Source organism: Microcebus murinus, chromosome 5 (genome assembly GCF_040939455.1).
Source record: "Microcebus murinus isolate Inina chromosome 5, M.murinus_Inina_mat1.0, whole genome shotgun sequence".
NCBI classification, from domain to species: domain Eukaryota; kingdom Metazoa; phylum Chordata; class Mammalia; order Primates; family Cheirogaleidae; genus Microcebus; species Microcebus murinus.
The window spans coordinates 50999455-51012797 of record NC_134108.1 but is presented as its reverse complement, the minus strand read 5'-3'; the positions used below and the strand labels follow the sequence as shown (position 1 = coordinate 51012797).

The 13343-nt window shown below is 38.6% G+C and overlaps 1 protein-coding gene across 3 annotated transcripts in view; it reads right to left on the bottom strand.

Moving 5' to 3' along the window:
• Nucleotides 1-13343, bottom strand: part of PDSS2 (decaprenyl diphosphate synthase subunit 2) — a 242489-nt gene that overhangs the window by 32942 nt on the left and 196204 nt on the right. The gene's annotated exons all lie outside the window — the stretch shown is intronic.

The following is a 13343-nucleotide window of genomic DNA, read 5'->3' as shown; positions in this document are numbered from 1 at the left end:
TGATTTAGTTCCCTACACAAGTAATATTTGTCATTAAACACTACTCTATTCTTATTCTTTTTGTAAAGTAGTTAATTTGGGAGGGGCTATAGTTTCTATTACACCTGATGGTTGCTCATTTATTCAAAAAATATTCTTTGACTACTACACAGGCAGGAACAGAACAGATCAAAATCTCTGCCTTCATGGAGCTTATATTCTAGGATGTTACACAATATTGTTTTAAATAGGTTTCATATACAATCTCCACCTAGTACTTAAGCTCCATGACAGAAGGAATTTTTTCTCTTATTTACAACTGTATTCCATGTCTATATCAGTGTCTGAATGAATGAATGGATGGATGGATGCCTTTTCTTAATATGTATTGGTTATGTATTATCTATTCAGGAAACTTATAAAGCAAAATTCATTTTACTAACTCCTAGTTCTAGGAAAGCCAGATGTTTTGGTTCAGAGCTGGTATATAGCTAATGTGGAGCCATGAGCTGATGTCTTACAAATAATTTTTACCTATAATGAAAAATGTCATATTTTCACTTTCTCATATGCCTTCTAAGTAGACTAAGGAAGGGAATCTAAGCTTCCATGTATAGAAAATAAATTCAAAAACTTCACAAAAATTGAACAACAAAAGGGCAGAACAGAGAATAATGATCTAATAGCTTTAGTGTAATTAAGTGCTTCAACCTTGAGGGCAGTGTATTGAAATGAGAAGAACCTGGAATGGAAGTTAGGAGACTTCCACAGAGATTTCAGGTGCATCTCAAAGCCTCAGGTGTTAAGGCCTTGTCTACTGAAGAAAGCTAGTGGCCTAAGATCTTAATTGTGACCACTCCAAGAGGCACTGTGACCTTCTGGAAAGATGTATAGGTAGGAGCCAGAAAATATAGTTTCTAGTACTTAATTGGTTAATACCTCAGATAATTTTTAAATTTTTATATGGGTCCTTATTCTTTTATCTGTAAAGTGAGTACTGACTAGACCAGAAGTTCCCAAATACTAGACTGGCTATATTAGAATTACCTGGGTAGCTTGTAAAAAATGCAGATTCTCAGTACCCTATTCCTGAGATTTTGATTCATTTGAGAATCACTGGTCTGGCCTATGTCTGATGTCCTTTTCTATCTATGCTTCTATATGCATCAGTGTTTACTTAAAGGCTAAAAGAGAACAACTATATAAATTCTGTAACTCTCAAGGAGAATTGAATACTGTAGCTTTCCCCCTTTTTCTGACATCTGCCACTTGTCATGTATATTTCTAGCAAAGCCAAGATATTATTAAAATAACTTTCTCACTGGGGCCCAAAATAGGCTGACACAAAATAAATGCAGTCTGTATTTCAACAGTCGAAAGTCCTGAACCGATTCCTGCCACACTGTTCGTCTCCAGAAGCCACTGTAAATTCTACCACACACGGCAATTCCCTGAGGGCTTCATTACTAGGGTCTTTAAAAGGGATTCACTCATCTTTTTGCCTCCTGTAGGTGTGTTTCTTGTCAATCCAGGTCATGAAAAAAGAAAGCAAATTTTCCCAGTCTTTAGCAGTTCACAGAGAATGTGTGGCTTGAACCTTGTTTTATCTTTTAAAAATGTGAAAATAGACAAGATGGTGTGCCTGTGCTCATGACACTGGAGGCCTCCTCAGACAGCTATGGTGAGCACCGTAAAACAATATTTTCCACAAAAGCAAAAAAAAAAAAAAAAAAAAAAAAAAAAGCCAGCACTCTGATTGAGAGGATGCACAAAGGGATTAATTCCAAAGGTTTATATACCAGTCTCTGCAGACCAAAGGCAGATAGATTCCCTGTTGGTAAGTAATGGATGTACAATGTGGTCTTTTACTTTAAGAAACAAACGCTTTTTTATAAGTGAGGTAACAAAGAAGGATTGGATGACATAAATGAACTGTTTCCAATTTCCAACTACTGTTATCTGGACTTGAAAGCTGGATATGGGGACACCTTTTTCTAAAAGCAGAAAACTAATATTCCACAGCAGGGAGTCCAGAAATTGCTAGAGACTAATCATCTCTACTTATCAGGTTATTCTTCTCAAATGTTACTATATTTTGAAATAACAGTCATTTTTAAAGATTTTCTTTTTAAACCTTCAACTACCTTCCCTCCACAAACTTTTTAGTTGAAAGAATACAATGACCACTCATTTGGCCTCCACCTAGCTTCACCAATTGCGAACATCTAACCACCTCTGCTTTTCCTTTCTCTCGATGACCTCTCGCTATTTGAAAGTAAGTTGTAGACATCATGATGCTCATCCTTAAATACTTCAGCATTTATCCCTGAGGACAATGACATTCTCCTACCTAACCACAACATGATAACACTATGTATTATCACATGCAGTAAGTCTGACATATATTACAATATTATTTAAAATATAGTTCATATTCAAATTTTCCAAGTTTAACCAATAGTGTCCTTTAGAGCTGTTGGATCTCAATCCAAGATTGAATTAAAAAGCATACATTACCTTTGGATATGTCTTTTAATTCCCCCCTTTGTTTTTGAGACAGAGTCTCGCTGTTACCCAGGCTGGAGTACAGTAAAGTTATCATAGCTCACTGCAGCCTCAAACTCCTGAGCTTAAGTGATCTTCCTCAGTCTCCCAAGTAGCTGGGACTACAGGTGTGCATCAATGTGCCCAAGTAATTTTTAAATTTTTGTAGAGACGGGGTCTCACTATGTTGCTCAGGCTAGTCTTGAATGCCTGGCCTTAAGCAATCCTCCTGCCTCAGTCTCCCAAAGTGCTAGGATTATAGGTGTGAGCCACCATACCCAGCTAAAACCTAATCTACAACAGCCCTTTTGGTCTTTCATAATATTGGCTTTTTTTTTTTTGGAGACAGAGTCTCACTTTGTTGCCTAGGTTAGAGTGAGTGCTGTGGCATCAGCCTAGCTCACAGCAATCTCCAATTCCTGGGCAATCCTCCTGCCTCAGCCTCATGAATAGCTGGGACTACATGCATGCGCTACCATGCCTGGCTAATTTTTTCTATATATATTAGTTGGCCAATTAATTTCTTTCTATTTTGTATGGTAGCGATGGGGTCTTGCTCTTGCTCAGGCTGGTTTCAAACTCCTGACCTCAAGTAATCCACCCGCCTCGGCCTCCCAGAGTGCTAGGATTACAGGTGTGAGCCACCGTGCCCGGCCCCAATATTGGCATTTTTTAACAGCTCAGGTCAGTTGCCCTGCAGAATGTCCCATTTGTCCTAGATTTGTCTGATTTTTTTCTCATGATGAAATTCAGGTTAAACATTTTTGGCAAGACAATTACATAGGTGATGCTGTATATTTCTCTATTACATTAGGAGTCACACAATATCAATCTATCTTATTATTGATGAACTAAGTTTGTTCACTGCTTCCCCATGTATTTAATAAGTAATCTGAAGGGTGCTTTGAATCCATGTGTATATTCAGTTCTCTAATAACTATTCATCTAATTATTTTAACCGATCATCCAATGATGATCCTTGTCTAAATAAAAGATTACATTGGTGGCTGGAAAAATAATCATGTTTTAAAAATAAAGGCCTTTTGCCTTTAAATATCATTGGCTCCTTTAGTGAAAACAGGCCTTCCTAAAAGTAAACTCTCTGTGTATATACACTGGTATTTAGAGGTTTCTTAGCTTATATGTAAAAAGGAAGCTTTTGGATGGACACAGGAAGGGAGGAAGGACACCTCTATCCTCATCCTAGGACAGTTTGGGTATAGTGTATGGGGATAATAAAAAAAAGTTTGTATATCAGAAATCTACTAGATCTGCCAGCCCTGAACTTGGAGCAGCCCACTGGGTGTTGGTTTTATAGAAGCGGGCCTGTGTTGCTGGGCTATCCGGTTACAGAGCTGGAAAGGTACCAGAATATAAAGAAATAGGGTAGGTCTTTTTTTTTTTCTATCTCCATCATTCTTGCCTACTAATAATAATAAGGTGTCTGCAAGGAAGTTAACACCATTTGGAACTGGATTGGTTTGCCTGGGTACCTGATTTTACCATCTCTTTCATCTGGGAAAGCTAACCAACTTTCAGAGATAAATGTGGATGTCCAGGGAATTAACTTTCTCCTATTCTCTTCATTTGGTTCATCTGCATCGAGGGATGCAGAAGACTAGGCCAATTTTAAAAAGGAGAGGAGTTTGCATTATCTGATTTTAAAAAGGAGAGGAGTTTGCATTATCTACATAACAAATCTCTTTGCACTCAGAGGTCTTGTTATTGTTTTGCAACCTGTTTTCCTTGCTATGCTCTCTTAGAATCTGGAAGAGCCATGAAATTTTAAATTGCACAGTTGGACCATGAAAAAAAAATCTACCCAGATCTCAGAAAGGCCATGAGTAAGGAAATCAGGCTAAAAGAATTGAGTTGTTTCCTCCAGTAGCAAGGTACAAAGGTGATGGCCATCAACCTTGATGGTGTACCTCTAACTCACGTTGTTGAAAACCAAACTTAAACCAGTTTTTCTACTTAATTTTCCTTTTATTATTTTATTATTATTATTATTTTGAACTATTTAATTTATTTGTATTTGTTACAAGTTTTAAGTGGATTGTGACTTGGGCACTACATTTCTATTCACAAGCCTCACTTTTCAAAACAGTTTTACAACACATATGGGTAGGGCTTATAATTTTGTTCCTCTAAACAATACTTCTTTGGAAAACAAGCCCTGTGTAGAGTTTCGAGTTGCTCTACTTTAAACATACTTATTTCTAGAGGACTAGTAGTACATGCAGTTTCCTACTTTTATTATTTATTTATTTTAGTGTATTATGTATATATAATATATATATGTACATATAGGTATATATACACATATATTATATATATATAATAGTGTATTATGGGGGTACAAGTGTTAGGGTTACATATATTGCCCATACCCCCCTCCCCCCTCGAGTCCATCCCCCAAACGTTGTACATCTTACTAGTTATGGTTGTATATACCCCTCCTCTCCTCCCCCTCCTACCCTTCCAACACCCGATAAATGTTACTCCTATATGTCCACTTAGGTGTTGACCCGTTAATACCAATTTGCTGGTGAGTACATGTGGTGCTTGTTTTTCCATTCTTGAGATACTTTTATTAATGACATAGGCCGGGCGCGGTGGCACACGCCTATAATCTTAGCACTTTGGGAGGCGGGTGGATTGCTCCAGGTCAGGAGTTTGAGATCAGCCTGAGCAAGAGGGAGACCTCCGTCTCTACTAAAAATAGAAACAAATTAATTGGCCAACTAAAAATATATGGAAAAAATTAGTCGGGTATGGTGGCGCATGCTTGTGGTCCCAGCTACTCGGGAGGCTGAGGCAGGAGGATCGCTTGAGCCCAGGAGTTGGAGGTTGCTGTGAGCTAGGCTGATGCCACAGCACTATAGCCCAGGCAACACAGTGAGACTCTGCCTCAAAAAAAAAAAAAAAGACATAATTTTTCCTGTTATCCAAGCTCAAAATCCTTGTTTTAGCCTCTGACTGCCCCTCCCCAGGCCGCACCTGCCAGCTTGTCCCTATCATACCAATTTTCAAGTCCTAATACATTTTCTCCTGAAATGAGTTTTACACCTAATTCTTCCTTCCCATTTTCATTGCCAACACTCTCATTGGGACTTTTCTCCTGCATTTATCAACAGGTTTCCAAAAACGTCCTAACTGATCTTCTTGCCTCTAGTGTCTCCTTGTCCCTCTCATCCTGTGCAGCATGGCAACATTTCCTCCCTCAGACAGTCCAGACCTTGACACTGCCTGGCTCAGAACCTTTCAATGGCTGCTTCATGATCTCTGCATCAAGTTCATTTTCCATAGGCAAACATCCCAACATCTTTTTAAAGAAAAATCAGGTAAAATTCACATCACATAAAATTCATAATTTTAACCACTTGTTTTTTTTGAGACAGAGTCTCACTCTGTTGCCCGGGCTCGAGTGCCATGGCGTCAGCCTAGCTCACAGCAACCTCAAACTCCTGGGCTCAAGCAATCCTCCTGACTCAGCCTCCCGAGTAGCTTGGGACTATAGGCATGTGCCACCATGCCTGGCTAATTTTTTCTATATATTTTTAGTTGGCCAATTAATTTCTTTCTATGTTTAGTAAAGAAGGGGTCTCACTCTTGCTCAGGTTGATTGCAAACTCCTGACCTTGATCGATCCACCCACCTCGGCCTCCCATAGTGCTAGGATTATAGGCGTGAGCCACCTCCCCCGTCCAATTTTAACCATTTTAAAGGGTACAATTCAGTGGCATTTAGTACATTCACAGTGTTGTGCAACCATCACCACTAACAAGTTCTGAACATTTTTATCACTCTAGAAGGAAACCTGTACCCATTAAACAGTCAGTCACTCCCCATCCTCCCCTCCCTCGGCCCCTGGCAACTACCAATTTGTTTTCTGTCTCTACGGATTTGCCTATTCTGGATATTTCATATAAATGGAATCATATAATATATGGCCTTCTATATTTGGCTTCTTACACTTAGCATAACGTTTTCAAGGTTCATCCCTGTTGCAGCATGTATTAATACTTCATTCCTTTTTATGGCTGAACAACATTCCATTGTATGGATAGACCATATTTTGTTCATCCATTCATCACTTGATGAACATTATTTCATTTCTACCTTTCAGCTACTATGAATAGTGCTGATCTGAACATTCATGTACATATTTTTATTTGAAACAAAGTCTTTTAAATATAGTCATTACCTAGTATTTCAGAGCAATTCTTCATCTGTCCCTTATGCTGCTGTATGTTTTTCACATTCCATTTAGATTATAATACTTTTTCTTCTTTGAATACACTGCATGCCTGCCCACACCTATCACTTTTTCCTGGCTTCCTTTGCCCAGGAAACCCCTCTATTCCCATCCTTACTTATCAAGATCTTCTTCAAGGACCCACATATTTCTGACTTCATAAACCTTTTTTGGCTTTCCCAACTGAACATGAATTCTTTCCTCTGAGCTCCCCAAATGGCATTAATTAATTACAGTATTCCTTATATTTAGGTATTTATCTTATCCCTTCTCTACTAGGCCATAGACAACCTTCAGGCAATTTATTGCTACATCTCCTGTAGTCAAGTACTTTGTTTTCCTAAGTGCAATAGAAAACCTTAAGAAATCTTTTAATTTAGGAGATATTAGGGTCCTATCATAGTCTTTGTGGTCACACATATAGTCCTTTCAAAAGCCCACATTGTACACATTCTATGGTAGAGGATGACATTAGTATTATTCCTTTTGAAATGACTCAAAATACCTTAAATAACTAGAAGATTATCACATGTGGTATTAATGAGAACCCTCTGAATGTGCATTTTCTCTTTTAAGAATATGCATGTTATCTTCATGTACACTAGCCTTGCCTAGCAGTCTTTGTTTTACTCTTTGAATAAGGAATAGTAGGATATCTAGGGACAAGTGAGTTATAGCTTAGCAATGGTAATTTGTAGTACACTTAAGGTATTTTATGGCTGGTTATGACAGTGTCAGAATGTCACAAGCCTAAGTGACATTTCAGTACTTTCAGGAATAGCCAAGAAAATATAATCATAATTCTTATTTCTTCGGGTGACTTATAATGGCAGCAGAAAACTAGAAGGATCATTAAAAATAAAGCTTGCTGACCTGCAATAGCCCCTGGACTCCCTGAGAGAGTCAGAGCTCTGTGGTTCTCTGAAGGATTCTACTTTCTTTTATTAGGAATCAAAATGATAACTGAGTAATGACTTCACCTCCCCAGGGTGAATCACCCATTCACTAACAGTATTTCTTCCTGATCATTATTTTTCAGCAGCTACAAATTTAAATTTAAAATTAAGGTAGGGAAGGATCTGTAGAATTTAGTATGGAGACAATGCTCAACAAATATTTTTCAGTTGTTTCCGGTCTGGTCTGGTGCTCTTAACTGTTCCTCTTGTGCATGTACCCAGGAGTCTATGATTGTGATGGAAGAGGACTATCTAATCTCAAGATTTTTTTGGTGGGGGGGAACTGGAGAAGAGGAAGCAGAGCTCGATATGAAAAATCACAGAGGTGTTCTTCCTTCTAGGTTCACAATGATGTTGAACAGGCACTAAGACTATGTCAACTTCTTGCTTCCTTGTCTAGTGAGTATTTCTATCTCCACACAAGAAATCAAATGGGTAGACAGGACACAAACCTGTCTGGGCAGAGCAGGGAAGTAATTTTAAATGTGGAAGTAAGAAATCATAGGTGACTTCCATCATAAGAAGCAAGATTTTTCTATTTCTCAGTGTCAAAACTTGTATAACTTTCTAATAGATATATTTTTCTTGTAATGCATCTCTTGCCTAAGAGACCTATTTCTTACATTTATTGGAGAGAGGAAAGGGATCTTAGAAATGATCTAGTTCAATGCCATCATTTTACAGAAAATAATAACGATGTGAGAGAATGTGATTAAGCTTACACAGATGCTGGCAGAGCCCAAACTAGAATCTAGGCTTTCTAAATCCTGGTCCTCTATGGGCCATTTCCGCTGTACCAACTTAACTCTTTCTATTAATATTTAACAAAACAGGACTGCCACCAAACAGCCTCACCCTGTGAAGACTACACCACATGTGTTTTTTCACAAATATTAACTGGATAACTACTCCACATAAGCCACTGTGCCAGGTACTATGGGTAATTTAAAGGCGAATTTGCCATTTATCCTAAAGGATCTTGCAATCAAATTGAAAACTCAGGGTGGGGTGAAGGGTGGAGGAAGACTATCCAGGAGGGTAGATAACATGAAAAAATTAGGAAGAGAACTAGAAATAATTTCAGGATTAACAAGCAACCCCCATGAGATTTAGGGAGGAATGTCGCTCTCAGGTGTCATGCAAATTGTGTTCCCTATCTCTGACTAGGAGGCATTCACAGAACAGGATCGTTATCTTACAGAGCTTTATATAAACATGTACATTACAATTTAAAAGATTAAAATAAGCTCTAGTAAAAAGTCTTTAATCTGAAGAATTTTGTCCCCTGCCTATCAAGGAACTAACTTATTTCTTATTTGCTTTTGCAGTAATTCTCTTTGTGACTCAGATATGCAGATGTGAGAAGGGCCCAGTAAGTGCCGGCCTGCCAAAGCAGCTCAGCAGGGCCCTGAGGTGGGCAATAGACTATGAGACATTCCCTAAGGATGATGATTCAGAAATGACCGCAGGTAGGAGGGTGGGACATCATCTGCTCAAAGATATCATCTCAGGGTTTGCTAAACTTCAGACAAGGTCTATTTGATTTACTTATTACTATCTAAGGCAAAGATATCCCTTTTCTTTCTTTTTTTTTTTAATGCCTAATACATCAAGTCATTTTTTTTTTTTTCTTTCTTTTTTTTTTTTTTTTTTTTTTTTCCCCTTTGAATCTAAACTTATGTTGGGGATAACAATTTGGGACATTTTACCAGCTGTTTAGGAAATTCTGGACTGCTCATTCAACAACTCTTCAATTGTCTACATTTATAACTTTGTATGTTTGCAAAGATGCATAAGAGTTAAATTTGTCCCTTTTCTGTGAAGCTTCTGCAAAATTCATATCTATGCTACTCCTGTGTATACCTATATATTTGAATATCCAAGGGAAAGTTGGTAGCTTCCATCTAACATATTCAGCTGGATCTTTTCAACCAAAATGTAAATCTGCAATGTATTCTAATGTAACCCAATTAGAGCTACTAACACCATCTGTATATATATTTTCAGTGCAGCTGTCAAAAAACACTCTTACACCCCAGTGATATAATATTTGATAGTTGTGTGATATTTCATTGTACCATATTTCATTTAACCTTTTTCTTATTTTTAAATGGGCCAATTTTCACTTTCTTCCTTTTATAATTGAATTTAGTACACTTTAATATGTAAGTCTTTGCCCGTATCTGATATTTTTATATGTAAGTCTTTGCCCGTATCTCTGATATTTTTCTTAGGATAAAGTCCTAGATGTGAATTCCTACAGAAAAGTGTATCAATTTTTAAGCTAAAAGTTTCAAAATAAGAGCAAATAGGATAGTATTTTAAAAGTGAAATAGTACTAGACAAACAAAACAACTTAGCACTCTCCAGACCCCGTGTGTCCCATGTCCCTCTCTTTAGCTGTTTCTTCTGATATTTACCTTCACATATTACTCTTTCTTTTTTTTTTTTTTTGAGACAGAGTCTCGCTTTCTTGCCTAGGCTAGAGTGAGTGCCGTGGCGTCAGCCTAGCTCACAGCAACCTCAAACTCCTGGGCTCGAGTGATCCTTCTGCCTCAGCCTCCCGGGTAGCTGGGACTACAGGCATGCGCCACCATGCCCGGCTAATTTTTTATATATATATCAGTTGGCCAATTAATTTCTTTCTATTTATAGTAGAGACGGGGTCTCGCTCTTGCTCAGGCTGGTTTTGAACTCCTGACCTTGAGCAATCCGCCCGCCTCGGCCTCCCAAGAGCTAGGATTACAGGCGTGAGCCACAGCGCCCGGCCCTACTCTTTCTTGATACTTAAATTTTAGACATTCTCTATTGATTCTACATAAAAAGAAAATTTAGATCTTTTATATGACCAAACACATTTCTTTTCTCTACGCTCTTCTCATTCAATTATGCTTTTTTATTAAATCAATATTCAGTATTTGTATTTTTATGCTATATTGATATTATTCTCTAAGCCATGTAGGGTATTATGATTACATTTCCTTTCTTATATATCTTTAATTTTTTCATTACAGTTAATAACTGCCTCATTTTATTCACAGTGTGGCTGTTTTAAAACATGGCCCTCAAATTCTTCTGATACTCTTGTCACTCAGAGGTGAGGTCTATGACCTCTCCCCTTGATTCTGGATGGGCCTGTGTTTTGATAGGAGTCTATCAAAAGGACACTGTGACATCTGAGGAAAGATGCAACCTGTCTTGCTTGGCACACACTTGTGTTTGGAATTCTGAGAAGTCCGACTAGGGCTGCCATGCTGTGAGGAAGCCAAGCTTAGTGGAGTGGTTATGCATAAACACTCTGGTTGGTCGGCAGCCTGGTCTTCTAGACATCTCGGCCCCGGGTGCCAAGTATGTGTGAGGATGCTTCCAGATAATTCCAGTCCCCAGAATCACCGAGTCACCTCTAACATATGGATTTTTCCAGCTGAGGCCCTGGACATCATGGAGCAGAAAGAGACAAGTCTCCCCACTGTGACCTGTACAAATTTTTGACCTACAGAATCTGTGAACATAATAAAATGGTTATTTTAAGCAGCTACATTTTGGGGTAGCTACATTTGTTATGCAGCAGTAATAGCTGGAATATTTAGTTTATGTACCTATAATTAATTTGTCCCTAAATTTTCAGTATGGTCAAGCATATTAGGTGATTATTCAGTTCCATTATTTTCCTTGGAAATATTTCTCTGGGAGATCTCTGTCCTCTTGTCCCAATGCTGCCTGGATACATAGCCATCAGTCTAGAATTTGCTAGGATGACAGTGTAGTATGCTACTTAAGGATGTGGGTCCTGAAGCTGGCTGCCTGGGTTTGAATCCTGGCTTTATCACTTGTCAGCTGTATGACTGTGGTCAAGCTAGTTAATTCCTCAGCGGCTCAGATTTCTCATTGGAAAACAGTGCTTAGCACATACTAAGTGCTATTATTGTTGGCATTATTGTTATTGTTTCTTATTCTTTTCTTCACATTGCTCTTAGAATTCTCATCACCTCATGCCTGTATCTGATCCCCTAGCTCCTGGATTCCATGGGAAAGCTCTTCTCCACAGTTATTACCGTGTCTGATGGATTCATCACCTGCTTCCTAAAAGAAGGTACTTGGAACATAAGTTATATAAGACCTTATACATCTGTCTGAAATCGTGTCTATTTAATATCATACTTGGTAATGATATGGCTGGGATATAATTCTAAGTTGGAAATAGTTTTCTCTTTGAATTTTTAAGGTATTTTTCCATTGTCTCAAAGATTTTGGTGTCACTACTGAGAAGCTGATCCTGAACTGCTGATCAACCTCCCTTAGTTTCCCAGAGTGCTAGGAATACAGGCGTGAGCCACTGCATCTTTTGTTTTTTCCTGGGACTCTTAATAGATGTAAGATTTCCTGAAAGAATCCTCTAATTTTCTTATTTTTGCTCTTCCATTTTCTATTGTCTTTTCATTCAATTTTCTGGGAGATTTTTTTCATTTGTATCTTCCATTCTTCTGATTTAAATGAAAATTCTGTGATATTTTTATGTTTTATAATTGTTATTTTTTATTCGTGAATTGTCCTTTTTATTAATAACATATCACTTGTTCTTATATTATGGATTTAATATCTTATCCTGCTGAGTATTATTTGTTTTTTTTGGAGACAGGGTCTCACTCTGTCGCCAGGGCTAGAGTACATAGCATCATCATAGCTCACAGCAACCTCAGACTGCTGGGCTCAAGCGATCCTCCTGTCTCAGCCTCCTGGCAGCTGGGACTTCAGGTGTGTGCCACCACACTCGGCTAGTTTTTCTATTTTTTGTTAAGATGGTGTCTCACTTTTCTCAGGCTGGTCTCAAACTCATGGCTTCAAGCAATCCTCCTGCCTCGGCCTCCCAGAGTGCTAGGATTACAGGTATCAGCCACTGTGTCCCGCCTGAGTATATTAATTATAGTGCTTCTGAATGTGTCTTTTTTTCCTTACATTATCTCTGTTTCCTCTAAGGTCCCTTTTAATCAGTTTGTTTTTGACTCGTTCTTTCATGGTAGAAGTTTTTCTCAAATGCCCAGTAGTCCTCTTGACCTGTTCTGCCTCAGAGTGAGGCAGTTGGATATCCTGTGCATTGGGATCCTCTGAGGCTTGTCAACTGGTGGGTCTCACTGTAGAACTGCTCAAGGATATGATATATTTACTTAGGGGGCCCCAAACACCCACATCAGCATATCTTTATTTAAGCTAGCTGCCAGCATTTTGAGAATCAGTAAGGTGAGAGGCCTGGGACAGGGGAACTGGTCCAGTGGCATGACCGCAGCTCCCTGCAGCCTTGAACTCCTAAACTCAGCCTCCTGAGTAGCTGTGACTAGAGGTGTGAACCATAGCGCGTGCTGGGTAATCGGTTTCCCCGAATGCAGATATGCACTCAGGCTCTCTCTCTGCTTTAAGTACAGTGGCTACCCCTGCCCTTAGCTGTGCCTGGCTTCCCTTGTGTGAAGTCTCAGATTATCCCAGCCAATTACAACCGGCGAAGTTAAATTCTCTGAGGTTTTGGATTAAAAAGGCAAGAACTTTTTCTTTTAATTCAGAGTTTTTTCTCTGAATTAAAAGAAAACCTAAAAAGTTCCTTCTCATCTGCC